At 37.9% G+C, this 19045-nt stretch overlaps 1 protein-coding gene across 1 annotated transcript in view; it reads left to right on the plus strand.

The window, feature by feature from the left end:
- LOC114058629 (receptor-type tyrosine-protein phosphatase N2-like) overlaps positions 1-19045 on the plus strand; it is a 334161-nt gene that overhangs the window by 126882 nt on the left and 188234 nt on the right. The gene's annotated exons all lie outside the window — the stretch shown is intronic.

A 19045-nucleotide genomic window follows, 5' to 3' on the forward strand; every position in this document is an offset into this window, starting at 1 on the left:
GCGGCAACATACACAGTGTTAGCAAAACATCTCCTGGAATCTCTACATGGACATTTTCTTTTACACGTATTGAAGAAAGTTTAGTTGAAACTGGAGGTTGGGACAAAAAGCTGATAAGGTTAGAGAATGAAGACTTTTGGCAGTGAGGAAACTAGAGGAGAACATCTTATTTAACCTTGCATCTCTCCTTGAGAGATGAGACCTGATATGCAGATGATACCTGATGATGCAGCTGATATCTGTCAGTATGTTGTTGGTCAAAGACCAGGGAGAGAAAAGGGCTGATTAGGCTAAATGCCAGCATTAACATGAGAGCAGACAGGAACTAATGACTCCTGAATAGGTTCAGAAGCAAACTTAGAGGATCCTTACAAGACTTCGGGCTCTGGAGCCACCTTCCAGACAGGAACTTTGAACAAAACAGTGAGAAAGTGAAGTTTGATATATTTATATCAGAGAAATTGTGTTAATATGCAACACATATTAGAGGAAATTCCTTCCATACTTCTTGTCCTATACTTGGCTTTAAACTCATTTACTATGCTGCCTGTTACACAAAATTGCACCTCTGTTAATGGTGTCAGGTACTTGTGAGATACTTAGGTGTTTCAAGGAAAAAAAATCTGGAAAGAATCGACATGAACTGCTGTTTATTCTGTCTTATTAAAAAGATGTGGCTATGGGGGCTACAGAAATGGGACCCCTTGTCTGGCCCTGCAGCTGAGCAGCACAGAGTGATCCATCTCCAGCCAACAGCCAACCAGATGTGCACTGACGCCTGTAAATGTTGTTGCTCATGAATTATCCATTTGGTAGGTGTGGAAAAATATCAGCTGGGGCAAAACAGTGGCAAAGACTTTCCTGATGAGTTGCCTGTGCAGGCCAAGTGCCAGTGCCCAGGAAAGTTCTGTACCATGGTGTAGTTTACCAGCAAAGGGAGCTTTAGGGCTCCCTCTTAGGCAGGGACTGTGACTGGGTGAGGACATGAAATATAAATTGTATTACTTTATGTTACCTCTGGTGTAAAGCAGTAGATCGAATATTAATCTACTGTAGAACGAAACAAGAAAAATAATTATTTTTAAAAAATTTGATAAGCTGCCACTGAATAATATTGTCTTAGAAATCATAGATTTCTGAAAGGTTTTTGATGTGCTTTAGTTCACTTTAGGGAACAAAAGAAAATAATAATGAATAGAATGATCTTGTTAGGGTTTGCTAATCTGAAAAATACATTTTTTTTGAGATTTGATAAAATATGTAGCAAATTTAGAATCTTTGCATTTAGATGTAATTCAAGGATTTTTTCTCATATTGAATACAGACTCAGAATGTATTAGTTTTATTGGCTATAAATAATACAGGTTTTAATTTCTTTTTCTATTTTACCACTTGGCTTAGGATTTATCTTCTTTGTATTCATTTTCAAATAAGCACCTTTGCCCCTCTCTCTTACACCCACCGTGTTTGGCAGGAGCTGTTTGTAACCATCCATAAGCCAGCTTAAAGCTGCCTTTCAGATTCCTTCTGGAAATTCTCCTCCATGAAGCATTCAAAGGACTCCCAGGGAACTGGGCTGTGTTTAGCATTTCTGGCTGCTCTGCCTGGTGTTGCCAAGCCCTTAATTCCTGTATCCATCTCTGGATGCCATAAATACTCCTTGGGGGAGAGTTTTTAAGGTTGTTATTTTATTTTATATGTGTATGTAATACGTGAATATATATATATATGCACATATCAAATACAGTTATATGCAAATACATTGACATGTGGGGGTTTTTTGTTGTTGCGTGTTTGTATTTTAAACACATTCCCTGAACAGTTAGTGAGGATGCTGGGCCCTACAATGATATAAAAAAATTAAAACTACTACTGTAAAATAATTAAAACTACATGCTGTAAGACTTGTGGATCTTATAGCACACGTTCCTATCCTTAGGTTCTTGGTGCTATTTGATACATGCCTGGTACTTTCAAAACAGTACTGTCTGCAATTTTTTTTGACTTTGCATATAATGTTATCCACCTGTAACTTCTGTTTTGAGTTATTTCAGTTTTGACTTTAACCACCCTATTGTGACATTTGCCCATTCCCTGAAATGGATGCACTGATGGCCATTATTTAATAAGTCTCATTTTAAGCAAAACTATGAAGCTCGTATTTTTAGCTGTTATTTTTTTTTCTATAACAGATTATAATTTTTTCCCATTATTTGGAAGCAACATGATTATTTGAAGGGAAGCCCTCATGGTCTATATTTTACCTTCATTTACAGTATCAAATGCCCAGACCGGTGTATCCTGTTAAATCAAGAATAAACACTTGATACATTAGCATGTCCACCTGATTCAACTGTAGCACATATTTCTCTCTGAAGTGATTCAAAAATTTACTGTTAGAAATTGAGTATGATAGAAATCACAGAAAACCAGATCTACTTTTCTGAGAATAAGACTTGAAAATGTATTTCAATACCCTTAAATAACTATATTTAAGAACATCCCGCTTAATGCTTGGAAATTAACGGTCGTTTTATTCATTTGGAATAGAAATGCCTTCAACCTTTTAGGGAAAGCAAGAGCAAATTACAGCCAAATTTTCATTTCACAAGTCATCTTCATCCAGGATAAGCCAGGGCCCCAAGGTCAATTCTTCAATTTGGTATCCTATTTCCATAATGTTATTCTGCAGTGTACTTTCATTATTACTGGAGCACTGCTTGCTTTCCTATTAGTTTTATAAATGGCTATGTTAATGCCTTTTTGCAGACAAAACCACCTTTTGTTAATATCCCAGTGGATTTCCTAAGGATTAAAATATAGTTTTGAGCAGCCATTGGTTCTATTTATATTTTTTCATTGATGATTAGCCCTTGTCACCTACCCAAAAGTGGCATTGTTCAGAGATCGAAGCAGTTTTTAGGAAGATGCGTTGAGCAATTGGCTTGACTGACAGAAAAGAAATAATTAGAAGCAGAGAACTCTAAGAATTTGTGTAATATTTAGTAATAGCTAAAGCAATGCAAAAGTAGAAGGAAGAAAAAAGGAAGGGGGGACTGGAAATGTATTCTGGCCAGGGAGTAACCTTTTGTTAAGATACGGAATTCTGCAGATAAAACTGTTTTCTTTGTCTTTCTTGTGCTGATAGTGCAGAGAAGGTACAAGTGCAGATCAGCTGGGGTACAGCTCTTACCCCTAAATCTTGACAGTTTTGTTTTGGATAATTAAATATTTACTTCTAAGGTTGTAAAAAATTATTATATTATGTAATATCCAGGACAAAAATGGATGGAAAATGACTGCAGTGTTCAGTAGTGTACATCCTTGCTAGGAGGATTAGTATTTACTGCTCAGCCAAGTATTGCATAAGAAGTTCTCCTCAGACCTTAGAGACAGTGGAAAACACCACTTCTTGGGAGCCATATTGATGAAATTTGGGTTTTTGGTTTGCCTTTTGCTAGTAGGATAAGTGATGTATGTACATAAAATATAATTTTATTCAAGAAAGTAAGTTGAAAGAAGCTATGGATTGATTACCTTGGTTTTTCTTAGTCTACATATCTAGTAAACACTGTACAAGCATTTTAGTAGACATAGACACAATCCTGTCCATAGGAGCACAGTATTCTGTTTTGCTTTGAAGCTGAACATTAGAATAGAGTATTTTATTTCAAAGAGGCCTATATTGATCACCCAGTCCAACTGCCTGACCACTTCAGGGCTGATCACAAGCCTGTTTTAAGGGCATTGGCCAGCCTGGGGCATCAACCACCTCTCTAGGAAACCTCTTCCATGCTTGGACACCCTTTGTGTGAGGAAATCCTTCCTAATGTCCAGCCTAACCCTGCCCAGCACAGCTTTGAACCATTCCTGTGCATCCCGTTGCTGGATCCCAGGGAGAAGAGTTCAGCATCTCTGTTCCCAATTCCCTTCCTCAGGAAGCTGTGGAGAGCAATGAGGTTGCCCCTCAAGTTCCTCTTTTCTACAACAGGCAAGCCCAAAGTCCTCAACTGCTCTTAACAGGACGTGCCTTCCAGACCTTTCATCAGCTTTATTTGTCTCCTCTGGATGCATTCAAGGACCTTCCTTTTTAAGTTGTGGACCACAGTGTTCAAGGTGAGACTACAACAACACTGAATACAGCAGGATAATCATCTGTTTTGAGGAGCTGGTTGTGCTGTGTTAGGTCCAAGTTAATACACTTATGAAGTGGATTTTTGTAACGGAAGATATGTCTGGAGGGAACTTTGTCTTCCCGAGAACACCTAGCCCAAACAACTATGTTTAATTTCTGAAAATGGACTGATAAATGTTTGATACCTGGCCCTGACCTGCTGCAGCTGGAACAAAACAAAACAAGTAGGCTCAGTGCCCTCAAGACAGAGCAGTCCTTTGGCTTTGTTCAGCACAGCTCCCACTTGTGCTTTAATCAGACATTTAAAAAAAAAGAGAAACCTTTCTGAATGACTTTTCCTTTCATCCTGATATATTTGTAGGTCTTGGAAATATATGGTCTAGTACTTTGTCATGGAGCTCAAGTCCCTCTGACATATTGTCTCTGATGAAGTTATATAAGTTGAAATTTTCAAACTTGAATGCTTAAATATGAGTATATATGACAACTTAATAGCTCTCTGCCGAGTAGGGTTTGCTGTTGTGCAACTTGGGGTAAGCAGACAATTCAAAACACTACAGAGCACTTTAGTACATAAGAATAATTCAGGTTTTCAAGGTATTCTGTACTCTGGTTGGGAGAAAAGTTCAGAGGTTCTTGAGGTGATGGACACTTGAACTAGCATCCCACACTGTACAGATGGAACCTGTTTATATCCTAAACATATTTGTACTATCTCAGAAAGGCTTATTAACATATGTGAAGGAGAACATTATTGTGGTTAAGTTGCTTCTAGACCTGCTCTGCATGCATTTAGTTAACTCAGTGCACCTGCTTTTTAGGTTCACCCCAAGTGTCCTGTTCCTATTTTGGTGCTGATGTGAGCAGCTGCTTTGGACATACACTCTAGGTTCACCTGACCTCAGTTTAGGCACTCTGCTGAGCATGAGTTAAGAACTGACAGTCTCTCCAGAGCCAGTGTAGAGAGGCACTTTTGCAGAGTGTAATTCATTCCACCTAAAATTGGAAATGTCTTCTAAATGTACTCCTCTCTCTTTCTCTCTTGGAGAGTCTCCTTTTGGAGACTTTCCCTGTAGTGCTCTTCATTTCTTCTAAAAATCTCCATAGGTCTGGTGTCTTCCAGTGTATATGTGCTGTCTATTAGTTAAGATACTTTATATTAAAAACTGTCAAAGAAATGAAAGCAATTTCGTATGGTTCCGAAATTAATGACAGTCTGCTCGCACATTGGTTGCTTTCCTTTGGCATCTGGGTCCTAGTACAGACTGCCATTCTTAATCATATTTTAATTTTCAAATAAATTGCTTTCATTATCCTTTCATTTACAATACCATGTGTGCATTACTGCTCATTAATGTTTGTCATCTACTTTGCTGAGACTGGGTTTTTAAATAGCCATGGTTGCAATGCAGTAATTAAAGATGATCCATGTTGGTTTTGTAGAAATTATTCTGAAGCCTTCTTACAAAAAAAAAAAAAAGGAAACATAAACCCTGAGTGCTGTTAAAATAAATTCCTGAAATGTATGGAAGCAGCTTAGCATAAGGCGTTGCCTTTGGGTAAAAAGAGAGCACTTCTAATTCTTCTACTTGAATGAAGTCTAATGATGGATCTGTATGAAAACTGTATTTCTCTGTAATTACTGTTGGTTTTGAGTATAATATTTTATACTCAGTATAAAGTGAGACATTTCTCATATTGTTTTGCAAAATTTTTATTCCACTGTCTGCTTGTCACTATTAGTTTCTATTCAGCTAATTCCTTCCCCCTTTTTTCTACTCTAAATACCAAAAACATGAAGGGACCAAACCGATATGACAGGCATTTTAAAATTGCAGTTTGGGAACACAATCCCTGCGGGACAGAAGTTAAAACAGCAGCAGTAACCTCTGCCCTGATTTTGGCCCAGCCATCTTCCATAGGTTGTACACTGTAATATGGAAATGCTTCCTATATCTGCTCTTGCAGTTGGTGATTGCTTGCCTGGGACACAGCCTCTACGACTGATTTTATGCACACAAGAAATTGTGGATCCCCACAATGTGCTTATCTGATATTTTTTATTCCTTTGCCCCTTAAGTGACTGTGCTCAGCTTTTAAGATCTGGCCCTTAGGGATCCCAATGCGAATGTTCAAATGGAATGTCACTACTGATATGGCACAGGAGTAAGGGAACAATTATACATTATTCAAAGAAATTTAAATGGATTTTTGAGGTATGATAGTCTTTATGAACTGCCAGAGAATTAGTTGTTTTTCTGGTGCTCCAATTTTAAAAAGCAACTTCAGGGGTTGGATACATCCTGGTGTGACTGTGCTTCCCGCAGGAGTTGGTGCACTCTTCTTGGTGGGACTTGGAACTTGAGTCTTGCAATCACCTGCAGTGCTTTTGTGTCTCACTGTGTGGTCATGGCTGAAGAGGCCCCTCTCTTATGTCAGGCTGCATTTGCTTCTGAGCCAAAATGGTCAAACATGTTCTACTTCTTTCAGTCTGTGCCATCGGGTTCTTCTGAACCTTGTCAGCTCTCCACAACCAAGATCTCAACAGTCTCTCCCTGACTCAGAGCAAAAAGCAAAAGTTTCAATAACCAAAATTACTGATGTCCTCAATATTTTTTACAGTTTATATATCTTCATGGAAGCGCAGAGGAGGGAAAATATTTGGAAATACACAAGAGTAGTGAAGGGGATATATTTGGAAATATAATTATTTTGGTGAGTTTACACTCTAAGACAAATACATAAAATGGAAAGAAATACATTTAATGAATGATAAATCAATATATTCAAAATAATAATAAATTTGTAAATTTTCTTTTTTGAGTGATAGAAGGAAATCCAATTCCTCTCTATTTCTCTCACTTTATTATTGTAGTCAAACAAATTGAAATAGCTGTAACACCTCTTCTTAGTGTTCAGTAGCTGAAAAGCCAAACTGGATGAAAACTGATAGTAGCACTTCAGCTAAGGTTAAATACACTTTTAGAGTTTGTTGTTTTGTTCTGATTACTCCAGGGATCTCAGCCTCATGGTTTTATTCGTATCAAGGTATGTATTTCTTCAATTTAGTGATTTAGATTTCGGTTTAGCCAGATCACCTACAGCACGTGACTTTCTCTATGGTATCTTTAGAGGAAATCTGTCATAACTACACCCCTAACTTACCTGTCCAATCTCATATGCAAGATTTGGTAAGTTATGTCAGATTTAAAAACACTTTTTCCTAAAACTCAGTCCATTTAGTATGAAAAGAAGCATTGGCTTTATTTGTTATTAGAAAGAATACTCTTTCATATTTGAAATTTTGCTGTTCTCATTAATGGTGGAAGAGTGGAAATATTTATTCACAGTAGCACCTGGGATCTTGCAATGAATGGAAATTTAGGCATGTCTTTAATAGTAGCTGAATGCATTAGAGCTTGTGCAGAAAGAGACTGGGTAACACGACATCCTTCAGAAGTACTTGCAACCTCAGATGCTTATGAATAATTGTCTTCAATCCACGCCTAAACTTTGTGTGAAAAGCAGACAATTCCATGACTGTAAAATTTGTTCCAGGTTATTCCTTCCATTTTCTGGGCAAGTGTAAATATGAGGGCTCAAAGATGATGGAATATGTAGACTTGAGGGTGGTTAGTCATTATTTGGGATGGAACAAAGGTAAACAAATTTAGTTTTTAATTTTGGCAGTGTATCATTAGGGGATTCACTCTGATGCAGTGAATGTGTCTAAGCATATTCTTTAATTATTTACCACTTTTTCCTGTGGTGGATAACGATATAAGTTTGTTTATGCTGATTACAACAGGCTAATACTGATAGTTACAATTCCTCATGATTCTGGATGGTAAATTTTGGTAACTGGATATTCAGGAAACGTTATTATACTAAAAATTCATAATCAGAAGGGATGCAATAAGGCATTGCTATTCTTGTTCAAGTACATGAAGAGTATCAATATTCAGCCTGGAAATCAGAGTGTGTGCTGAGATGAAGAGAGGAGAGAAAAGCAGTAATGCTGTTAAAGAAATGTAACGTTGCTGGTATTGAATAGATTGTCTTATTCTGGTCATGGCTATCAAGGTTCAAGGAACAACCCTGCTCATGTGAGAAGACATCCCTCAAAGCACTGAAGCTGCTGCAATAGCTTTAGAATAGGCAGCCACTACTTGCTTTTCAGTAATGTAATAGGGATCCACACAACCCTTGTCTTTCTGTATAAGAGGTATCAGTAATGTCAGTGAATTGCTGAGGACCTGCCAACAATGTTGAAAAAGTAATCTTATTTATGTAGATATATTTTTCTGTTTGTTTTGTGATATTAAACTAAGCAGAGCAGAAAATGATAGATGATTTTTGGTGGGTTTTTTTTTTTTTTTTGTTTTGGTTTTTTTTTTTTTTTTGAGTAACAGTCACTGTCCAGATAAGGTGAGGGCTAAGAGATTTCTCTTCTTCATACCACATAATATGCCATTTTCATTTTGTGCTGCTTATAACCCTGAGTGTCACAGCTTTCTATTCTAGTCTGAATAGTCAATGAAACATTATGAAGCCGATAAGAAAAGCTGGTCCCCGTTCCTTGGCAACGGCTGTTAAGCAGAGCTGAGTGCTGTTGATTGAGGAGATTAGCTGCCAGAGATAAACCTCCTCTTTTTGCTGCCCTGCTGCTTATCTTTCCACCCATAACAAGTTGCACCAAATATGACAGCAGTCAGTGGTTTAGGCAGAATATGAACTTTGTGGCAAATGAAATTTGTGCAAAAGACTTTGGGTTCTGACGCTGAGATCTTGAATTTATTAAAATTTGCCGGTTGTTTTCTGGACTGACGTTTCTTGACTCGGGGGTGAATATTTTTATTTGAAAGGGTGATGCTCCAGATGTGAGAGAAATGGAATGTCCTGTTGCTACATTGTCTATTCATAAACATTGAAAATAGTAACAAATATTTTTGACAGTTGTCTCTGGCTCCTGTTCTCAGTGACACTGAAGAAATACATGAGATACGTGGTAAAATTACTGCAGCTACTAGGTGTGCAGAAGTTAAATTAAAAGATAAAAATTGACAATTTTGGTTGATGCCTTTGAGAGAAAATGCTATTGTAGATTAAACAAATCTGGATGCATCTAAATCTGTTTCTATCTGGACACGGCTTAGAAATCTTTCAAGTTGCAGTATATCCAAATTATATTTCATGACAGAAGTATTTTATTGACTGGAAAATCAGAGCTGATGACTTTTTTCTTCGTCACGATTCACATTTCTGTTTCTTCTTGCATTTTTAAAATGTTGTCTTATACCTTTGCTTTCATTAGGGAGTCTGCAGTTCTGTTCATGTTTTTGCCCTTGGGGAGGACTTTGGTGATGTCCACACCACCACCCTGGATCTGCTGGCTTGTTGCAAACCTCTCTGTTGGCCAGAACAGGAATGGAGCCTGGGCTGGCTGTTGAAGAACTGGGGAATGGCAAAGCACTGGCAAAATAGGGAAACTTTGAGGTGGTGTTAAAGAAAAGATCTCTGTGTGCAGAGATCTGGTGAATAGTTCTCCATCTAGTGAGTGTCATGAGTTCAGTAGTACTATTTAAATGTGTGTAGTTATTGTCAGTAATGCAGCAGAAGCTTCAGAGCGCTAGATTTTGGGTAGAGGCATTTTCCTTCACTTCCTTGCAACCCTTTCTGTTAAATCAATCAAAACATACTAAAGAAGTGATGGTTTCTGCTGGGAGAGCATTCCACTGGAGCGTGGGAAGAGATAACAAACAGAGGCAGTATTTTCTGTGTTGTTTTCTTATTCTGGTCAAGGATGTGGCACTTCATAAGCAGTATAGTATCACAGAGAAGTTTAGAAAGATACAGTATGATGCTCATTAGTAAAATATTATTTCAGTGGATTATTTTGCTGATCCTATAGTCCAGGCTTTCAAGTTTTTTTATTTTGACCTTTGGTGAATGGTTATTTCCTCCTTTCGTAGAATGAATATTTTGTTCAAAATTATTCTTATTTTCAGTCTTCTTTTAAGATGTACGTGTGCTGAGTATACAACTTCTGTACTTAAACATTCCAGTCGCAGGAGAATCTAAGGGTGTGAGCAGCTTAAATCCAGTCCCCAAACTGCACTTAAAGAATGGCTTTTAATTGTATAAGTATTTTTAAAAGCCCATTGCAACTTATAAATATGCACAAATGTAAAGTATCAGTTGTATGTATTCTGTGAGTAAAATAGGAAGCAATTTGGGTTGTGCATTTTGCATATATTGAGGGGTCTCTCTACCCTTTGCAATAGCAAAAAAAAAGTTTAGCTTTTCAGATCCATTCTTATCATAATTTGAGATATTGTAAGTCTTAAAAGTTGTTGTGAATTGTAACACACAAAATTGAGGAGAATAAGTGTTTCTGAAACTGCTCCCAGTCCTGTTCCCAATCTCTGTTCCCGTATCATTTCATCTGTCTGCAGGCTTACTGAGAGAGACAAAAGATCATCTGCTGTGCTGAAGACTTTCACCCTAGGGCTTGTTCCAACCCATAAATAATCTCTCTTTCTTTTCTCAATGCCCTTTCCAAAATTTATCATTAATCTTCAAATTTGGACTCCAGAACTCTCTATTCTCATACCGACCTTACTGCATACTGAATGATGTCATCTCCCTATTCCAGCTTGTTGCTGCCATGCTCATACATCCCCAAACCTTTAAGTGCTTTTGCCCTTCACCTATTGCCACTAGCAAGGCTGTGGGCAGTGCTCAGAGTCTGTCACATAGCGGGGGGAAAGCTGTGTCTGCACCTCTAATTTCTTGTAATAGAAATAACTTTTCTGGCTGCAGCTTCTGAGAGGTGCTCCTATGTATAGAGCTATTTTAAAGCACAGTTTGCTTGCAAACTGTTAGACTTTTCGTGCTCTCCAGACTGTTCAGCAGAAACTGTTGGCATCCTCATGTCAAAATGTGAGGTGAGGTTCTTGGCTGTTCCAGTGTCCACGTGTAAGCTGCCAGAGGCAGCTTGATGTGCTGAGGCTTCTGTAGCGTATTTCAGTCTTGAGCAAGGTGCAGAGATTTCTGAGGGCGCTCCAAACAGTTTTAATCAGGCCACTGGGTTCAGCACTCTGGAGTAATCCTAGTTTACAAGGATTTACCCTCTCCTCCTTAAAAGATTGCATCTAAATTTTCTGCTGATGTTTTTCAGGTGCACATAACATAATTTTCTGTAATTTCTTTAATACTTTGTACCTAGGGAACAAGATGGAGATCTTTATTACTAGTATTCCATGCACATCTGAAGTCAGTTCCATTTAGGAATAAATTCAGCAACTCAGATTACAAAAGGAATCTGCTGTCTCAGTAAATATTGTCCTGCAAAGATCTAGAAAGCTTCATGGTTGGTGAAAGACATTCAAGTTTGCTCTATTAGATACTGCAGCTGGTGAATATGAATGGAATTGTCATTTGTCGTGTTTTCACAAGAACATAGTCTCCTGCAAACCCATAATAACTAACTCTTAAAATATAAGCTCTTGGCACTTGCTCAAGGTAAAACTTTCGCTACTCTGTTTTTAATACAAAATAAAAATTAATGCAGAAATCCATTTTGCTGAACATGTTTCCTTGCAGAGTTATTTTTGCCTTGGGAATACAGATGCAAGAGCAGCTACAGTCTGATCACACAGCAAAGACATTGCCAGCACCAAAGTGGTTCTTGGCACCAGCAGAAAATGTAATGGGGATCCTTGAAGTGACTGAAGTACATCTCAGTGACACTTGGAAAATTAGTGTACATAAATAAGCATTAGTATATTTGCATCTCATTGATTCCATAAATAAATTCTTATTCCCTCTAGTAACCTTTGTTCATAAATGCATATTGAGTAAAAAAAGGGAATTGTTCATGTTTCATCATTCCTTGTTGCTCTGGTTTAATTTTAATCAGTGCAAGCAGTAGGAGCTCCATTACTCTTCCAGAAGAGAAATGAGCAGCTCCAGAACAGTTTCTCTCTGCTAGAAACTTGTTTTCATTCAGATTGTTTATTTTTGTTTTTTTTTCATTCCATTTCTCTGAATAATGTCATAAATAATCAATCAACCAGGTTGCCTAAACTTTTAGTCTTCCCCATAATCGGATATTCAATGCTTAAGGCTTTATATGACTGCTTGCTTTCTTTTATTTTTCTCTGAACTTCTCTCATTTATCCATATCTTTCTGGTAATGATGTAGTCAGAATCTGGTACAGTGTTCTGTCTTTCCTCTAGGAAAATAATAGCTTTTTCTAGGTGGGGGGTGGTACATGGCTCAGATTCCTCACTGTTAGATAGCAATGTATGGCATAAACCTACATGCTAATCTTGCAGTCCAGTAACTAAATATGTTAAAGGAAAAGAGCTGTATTCTAAGCCTACTAATACTTGACTAATACTTGAATTTAAAGTGTTTATCCTCTCATTGGAGGATTTATGTGTTTAAATCTTTACTCTCCTTTCTTTTTACTACTAGTATTGACAAAAAAGGGAGTTGGTGTTCAGAGGATTTTGATTGCAACATCTTTTTTCTTAGATACATCACAGCTAATATTGAATATGTAGTTTTGCTTAGAAAAGGACTCTCAATATTGCAATTAGAAGGTCTTGGTTTTTTTTTCTTCAAAAGTTTTCTGGATTGGTCTCTGTGTGATCAAAACTAGAGGCAGATGGTTTATGTGGCTTACAGACTGCAGTGGTCATCTGGATGTGGAAGATGCTGATTCAGCCATTGTTTTCTCACCCTTTATTATCCTCATCAGGGAGCCAAAACCATGCCTTTCATGCCATGTAGTTTCCTAGGCTGTGGAAAGTTCAAGTTTGGTTCCCTAAGAAGTACCAACTTACTGAAATGCTATTCAACTTGAACATTACCTCTAGCAGCAAAATCTTAAGACTTGCTTTCTTTTCATCTCTACTTTTTCCTTTCCTACAAGTCCCTCCTGCCCTCTCCTCCCAAGGCATGGCCATTATTTCAGTGGTTGCAAGGCCCAAGTATGACCTGTTAAGGCTGAGCTTCATTTCTATGCTCTCAGTCACAGAAAATAGGCATTGAAATCTGGACCTCTCATTCTCTTAGCTGAATAACTTAGGGGCTTTTTTGGAATCAGGCAGCACTTCTCTTCATGGCAAGCCTGCTCTCCTCTTGCTTTGTTAAAGTGTAGCTCACTTTTCCACATTCCTTCCCTCCTTTTGCTGTACTGAGGATTTTTTAGTTACTTTCCTTACAATTTACATATTTCTGTTGTAACTTAAAAAAATCTCTCAAGTGAAAGTGTGCATAATGCTTTGGGGCCGTACAATCCACCACTTAAATTAGCAGGTTAGCACAGAAATAGTTCCTGAAATTATATTTCCCCTCTGTTGAAGGTTTTGGTTTTTTGGTGTGGTTTTTGTTTGTTTGTTTGTTTGTTTGTTTTGTGTTTGTTTTTTTGTTTGGTTTTTTTTTTTGGATGATGGACTGAGTCCTCCAGAACTTGCTCTCAGAATTATTCCTTGAGACAAGGTGACTGTAAAGCCCACAGGAACTATTCATGCTCAGACGTGCCTCGGGATGATTTGGAGCTTTGCAAATCCCACCCCTATCAGAGTATTTGCACAACAGCCAACTAATGCTGCTATTAATGTTAACTTTTACCTTTTAATATGAGCACTTCCAGAATCACTCACATCCCATTCAATTCTTTCGATCAGCAGAAATATTCAGTCTGGGGAATATTTTAGGTCTGGGGATTTTTTGAAAGTAGACCAGCTATCCACCTTTTTCCTTAAATATCTATGTCCAGAGAGGTGAGAAAAGGCATTAAATCTTGTTAGAGTTCTTTTATAGGACTGTTAGGTGATCTGGCTTTCAGCAGAATTTACAAAGTTACCTTTGCCTTCCAGGCAGCAGTTTATTCAGTAGCTGAGGAAGAGTGGATTTACTGGACAGTAAGAGTTATCCACTGCATGACATTTTTTTTTCTTTGTTGGATTAAAAGATGTCTCATTTAGAACATCTTACTTTGTTGTTTTCTGCTTTTTGTGGTGTTTCTATTAAATCCACATAATAAATCTACAAAAATAAGGTATGTGTCTTACCTATAGTTGAGGATTTACTTTTACTGAGTAACGTTTTGTGCTTCACACCCTAGGAAAAGCAGAATACCACCACATACCGTGTTAAAGCCTATATGCACTTAGCTTTCTTGTCTTTGCAACGCCTAACTTCCAGAAACAGATATCCCAGCCTATTATTTTAAAATCATCTTTCTGCACTTTAAAAAACTGCCTTAAAAGCTTCCACGTGCCTGTTAGCCGTTAGGACAGGGAAGGACAGAGTGGACTGAGGGTGGCTGGAACTGCATAGCTCTGTATTCCAGGTGGAGTCAAATGGATACGAGAGCAATAAATTCAGAAGGTGAGCAGTGTGTGCTCCAGGACTGATCCCTGTCCACTAGATGCCACTATTACTGCTCCAAAATGAAAATAACTGAGGGACCACTGAGGAAAACAACCGAGGACTACCAAGATAAGCAAACTAAATGGTAAAAAGGCTTTACAAGTTGAGCAGGAAGGATTGCCCCCTCCATGGAGCGCTGTGGGACTGCAGGGCAGCTCCCCCTGACTGCAAACAGCGGCTCCTCTGCCCAATCAATGCAGTGAGACCTGTGAGGATTTGCTGTTTGGAAGTGTTGGAGTCAGGCTTTCAAAGCACTGTATGAGACGTGATGCTGTAGAAGCCACTGTTGCTCTGTCTGTATGATCTCCACCTTGCTTCTAAAGAGAATTTAAAAGTAGAGGTATAAATTATGAACAAATCTTTTTTAGTAAATGGAACATTAAGAATACGTTGTTTGCTGAAGAGCTTACTTGTAAATGTTGACTGTGGATTTGTGTACTATATCTTCTGAAATAAGCCTCCTTGCAAACGACTTAATGTCTCCAAGGAACAGTAACATTTAATATTTTTTTTAAAATTTTTGAAAAAGGATTTTGAAAACAAATGCCATACTATGAGAAATAGCAGGGAGAGAAAAAAGTAAAATGCTGTAACAGTCTCCTTCATGCTTCCTAAAACATTTAATGTCTGTGACCTTGAAGTCCAGTATCAATGGACTTTTGAGATGCAAATATTATGCTTCCCATTGGAAAAGGATTTAATCTCTCCAGTAGCCAACTCAGGCTCTAACCGTGGGTTATAAGCAGTGACCTTTTCATTAGTCCTGGACTACTCTTAGATCTTAATGCACCTTAAACCACTAGCTGGGGAAAGGAGTGTGAAGTGATGTCCATATTCAGTGAGAAGAAAGAATTCTTTTCTTATAGGAGGTTAAATAACTGAAGAATGATGCCCATTGAAAACTGCAGAAACATTAGAGGAAGTTCTCTGGCTAACTACAAGAGCACAAATGGCACAGTCAAAGGTGGCAAAAGCTGCCACTTGTCACACCACTGGCTCTGTGCACTTTCTGTTTTACATCACGACTCAGGAGCAAAGCACGATGGCTGCAGGATGGGGCAAAACTTGGTTTTATATATAGCTCTACTTTATAATGCTTTAACAATTGTCAGGAAGTCAGGGGAAGGAAGCTGAAGTGTTGGTTGGTCCCTGTGTGTGAGCGCTGTTGCTGTCTGGAGAGCTGCCTCCCTTCTGGCTGCTGCACAAAGTTCTAAGAGCAGAAGAGCAGGTGCTTCAAAGCATCTGCTTGAAGGCTCCTTTGCAAAGGTCACTTGTCAGCGCCATGTGAAAATTTCACTGCATGTAGATCTAAATAATTAATTACTACACAACACAATCTTTTAATTTACATATATCAAGCTTTCAGCAGCCTGCAGACAAACTCCAGTATCCTTTCCAGTCTGCATAGCTTTGCTCGGTAGCAAAAGATGATCAACAAGAATTCATTCTTCATTTTGCTGGTATTATTCAAAACTGTGCCAAGTCTTGGATGCATCTTAGTTTCAGTCATCAGATTAGCCATACTTAGTGGTTCCAGGATAGGATATGTTTCTCTTGCCAAGGACAGCTTATTATACACGGATTTTTTTTTTTGTTTTTTGAGGAAACACTACCTAAAAAGAATTTAATGAATCAGCTGCCCAAAAATAGTGTTGCCTTCAAGGTGAAGGTTGTCACTCAGTGAGAGCTTCCAAGGGTTTTTTAGTACTTGTTGAGCACGCAATGCTTGTCTGCCTTACCAAGTGAAAGTGCTGGCCCAACCAACTCATCAAAACTGTATCAAACTGTAGTTTTTACATAATTCTGTACCTAGATGTCAGTCATTAATGCAATGTGGTACTTCCTCAGGAGGTAATAGAGGTCATAAATATGCACTAATTAATGAGAAATGAGCATTAATAATGAATAATGATGGGCGTTTTCTGTTATCTTCTAAACCTTTCTCAACAATCACACTTCCAGAACTTGTGTTTTGACTTGCTCATGGTTTAATCTGTCAGTTGTAATTTTTTTCACTAGAATTTGATAAATACTCAGTGTAAATAGATATACTATGCTCCAGGGTGTTGTCTTTAATAAAAGAGGTTCATCTGCCACTGTTTGAGGTCTTATTGGGAGCCTGAGTTAAGTAAATTTGTGTCTTTTAATCTTAGCATCTGATTTTGTAATATATAAATATTTGTCAAAATTCAAGATTTTAAATAAAAGCTTGTAAAAATCTATGCTTGCTTTTCTTCTCAAATATTAAACCTATCAGCAGAACAGCCAAATAGATAAAGAAGTATCTAACTGCCTCCTTGGGTATATGGGTATATTATTCTTCTGTTTTAGTCTCTTCTTTGGAAACAAATGTAGAAGCTGTCTGAAAGTCAACATTAGCACGCTGTTAACGCAGATGTTTCCAGGTCTAAGTATAACTTATAAGACATTATTATGGAAATTTCAGACACTACTTTTTGCTAACAGCAAATGATAGCACTTTAACAGCAACCATATGTGTTTATTGATCGGTTGTCTCAACCTTCTCTCATTCTGGGCATGTGTAAAGAGCAGATGTCCTTCGCAGAGTACATTCCTTCTCAGAACACAATTTTAATGAAGGTTCAGTATGAACACGCTCTCAACAGCTATAGGCAGACGGAGCATGGCATTATTAAAACATCATTCGTGCTTTGAACTTCCTCTGCCCTGTTATACTTACTGTAAAATCTGGGAGCTTTTCCATTTTCAGCAGCCTCACATCACACTGTGCCCTAGGTGGGTACAGCTGGTCCATAAAGATTCGCCACGTATTGACTCACTGTAAATATCACAGGGGGTTTGGGGTAGTTCACAGCAGACTAAGATGGACAGTTCTTAAACATGAGCCGTAATTTAAGTAAAAATGAAGTTCATGCTGGGCCAAAACCATTTCCAGCTTTGAGCCACATCATACCAAAGAGATTTCTTGAAAGAAAAAGAGAGGCACCTTTTACAAATTTTTCTTGGTAAAATGGATCTCCCTTGCCTTCCCCCACTCCCCGCTGCAATCGGTGTAATTTCAAGAAAGTTTGTTGAAAAAGTACCCTGACAATGGAATGCTCAGCCTCAGTTTAACTTTTTAGGTCTTAAATCTTGCCTCAGAAGCCTTATTAATGTAATAATAATAAAAAAACCCACAACAAACAAAACCCAACAAAATGACCCCAACCAAAAAACCAAACCAAACAGAAGAAAACCTAGGAAAATTCCTACTTTTTTTTAGAAAAAGCAGCTGAACTCTGAAATGTACTATTTGCACGACTCCAGTCCAACTGTAATCCCCAGCATAAAGATCCTCTGTATTTAAGAGCTGGCATTTGCCAAGCCCTCCTTGGGGCATCGCTCCCGCTCCGCTTTCCTCGGGCTGCATTGAGCAGAGCAGAGCCCTATTTGTGGTTGCAGCCTCTTCAAAGCTCATTATGCCCATATTTCAAGCACAAAAGCCAAAGTAACTTGCAGTTTCTCCCTAAGCAGTCCCAGTGTTTTTGGATAGATTGTATAATGCAGCTCAGACTCCTGTGCTAATTGTTAATTTTAGAATTTTAAATAGGTTTTGTTCTATTCAAAGGAAGTAGGCTAAAGGTTTCTGAAAACTCTGAGTTTAGGAAAAAGGGTTTGGTCTCTTTTAGAGTTTGTGAGTAAATCAGCTTTTGCATCCATGGAGATACCCTTAAATGATACTTAGTACAAAAAACTCTAATTTGTACTTCATGTGCATGGTTTTCTGGACTCTAAAATAAGATTATAATTATTTTTAAGCTACGTTATCTCAAAAAATTATGGAATATTAGTTGTTTATATAAACACAGATTTTGTCCTAAGCCATTAATGGTGGTATTCCAAACTAGAGCTCTCTATGTAAAGCTATGTTTCATTTTGGACAATCTTATTCCTAGCACTGACATGTTCTTCTATTCCTTTCTGAATCAGAACCCTATTTATTCCTGTTGTCCATCTACTTACAAGTGAGTGATATTTACATACTTTGCTTATTTCCAACTGCAACAAGTTTTTAAAAAGGTGGTGTTTTTTATCTGCCGTTAGGCTGCTTTTAACATTACATGGCAGAAACCCAACCATATCTGTCTATGTGGTTTCCAAATTAAACCTAGTTTCCAATAGCAAAATTAGACTCAGATGTAGGTTTTTAATTTGGATTAACTTAATTTGGCAGTTATAAGTGACAGGAGGATTGGAAAGGCAAAGAAAGAAAAAGTTGGCTAATTTCAATGAGGTATTTGTGTATAACAGTGAGGCCTAATAATGCCCTTTTTCTGCATCCTGGTTTGGTTTATTTTCTTTTATGTCATTATTTGTGTTTAGTGAACAGCTGGGCCAGTAGTTCCCATTTGTAGTCCTTTAGCTCTGTGAAGTAGCGCAGAAAGTAATGGACGTTTGCAAATTAATGCTTACCCTTATTTTCTGCTAATCTGATGTAGCTC

This window comes from Empidonax traillii, unplaced genomic scaffold (assembly GCF_003031625.1).
Source record: "Empidonax traillii isolate 1590-97213 ecotype Southwest subspecies unplaced genomic scaffold, ASM303162v1 scaffold178:size2223814, whole genome shotgun sequence".
NCBI classification, from domain to species: Eukaryota; Metazoa; Chordata; class Aves; order Passeriformes; family Tyrannidae; genus Empidonax; species Empidonax traillii.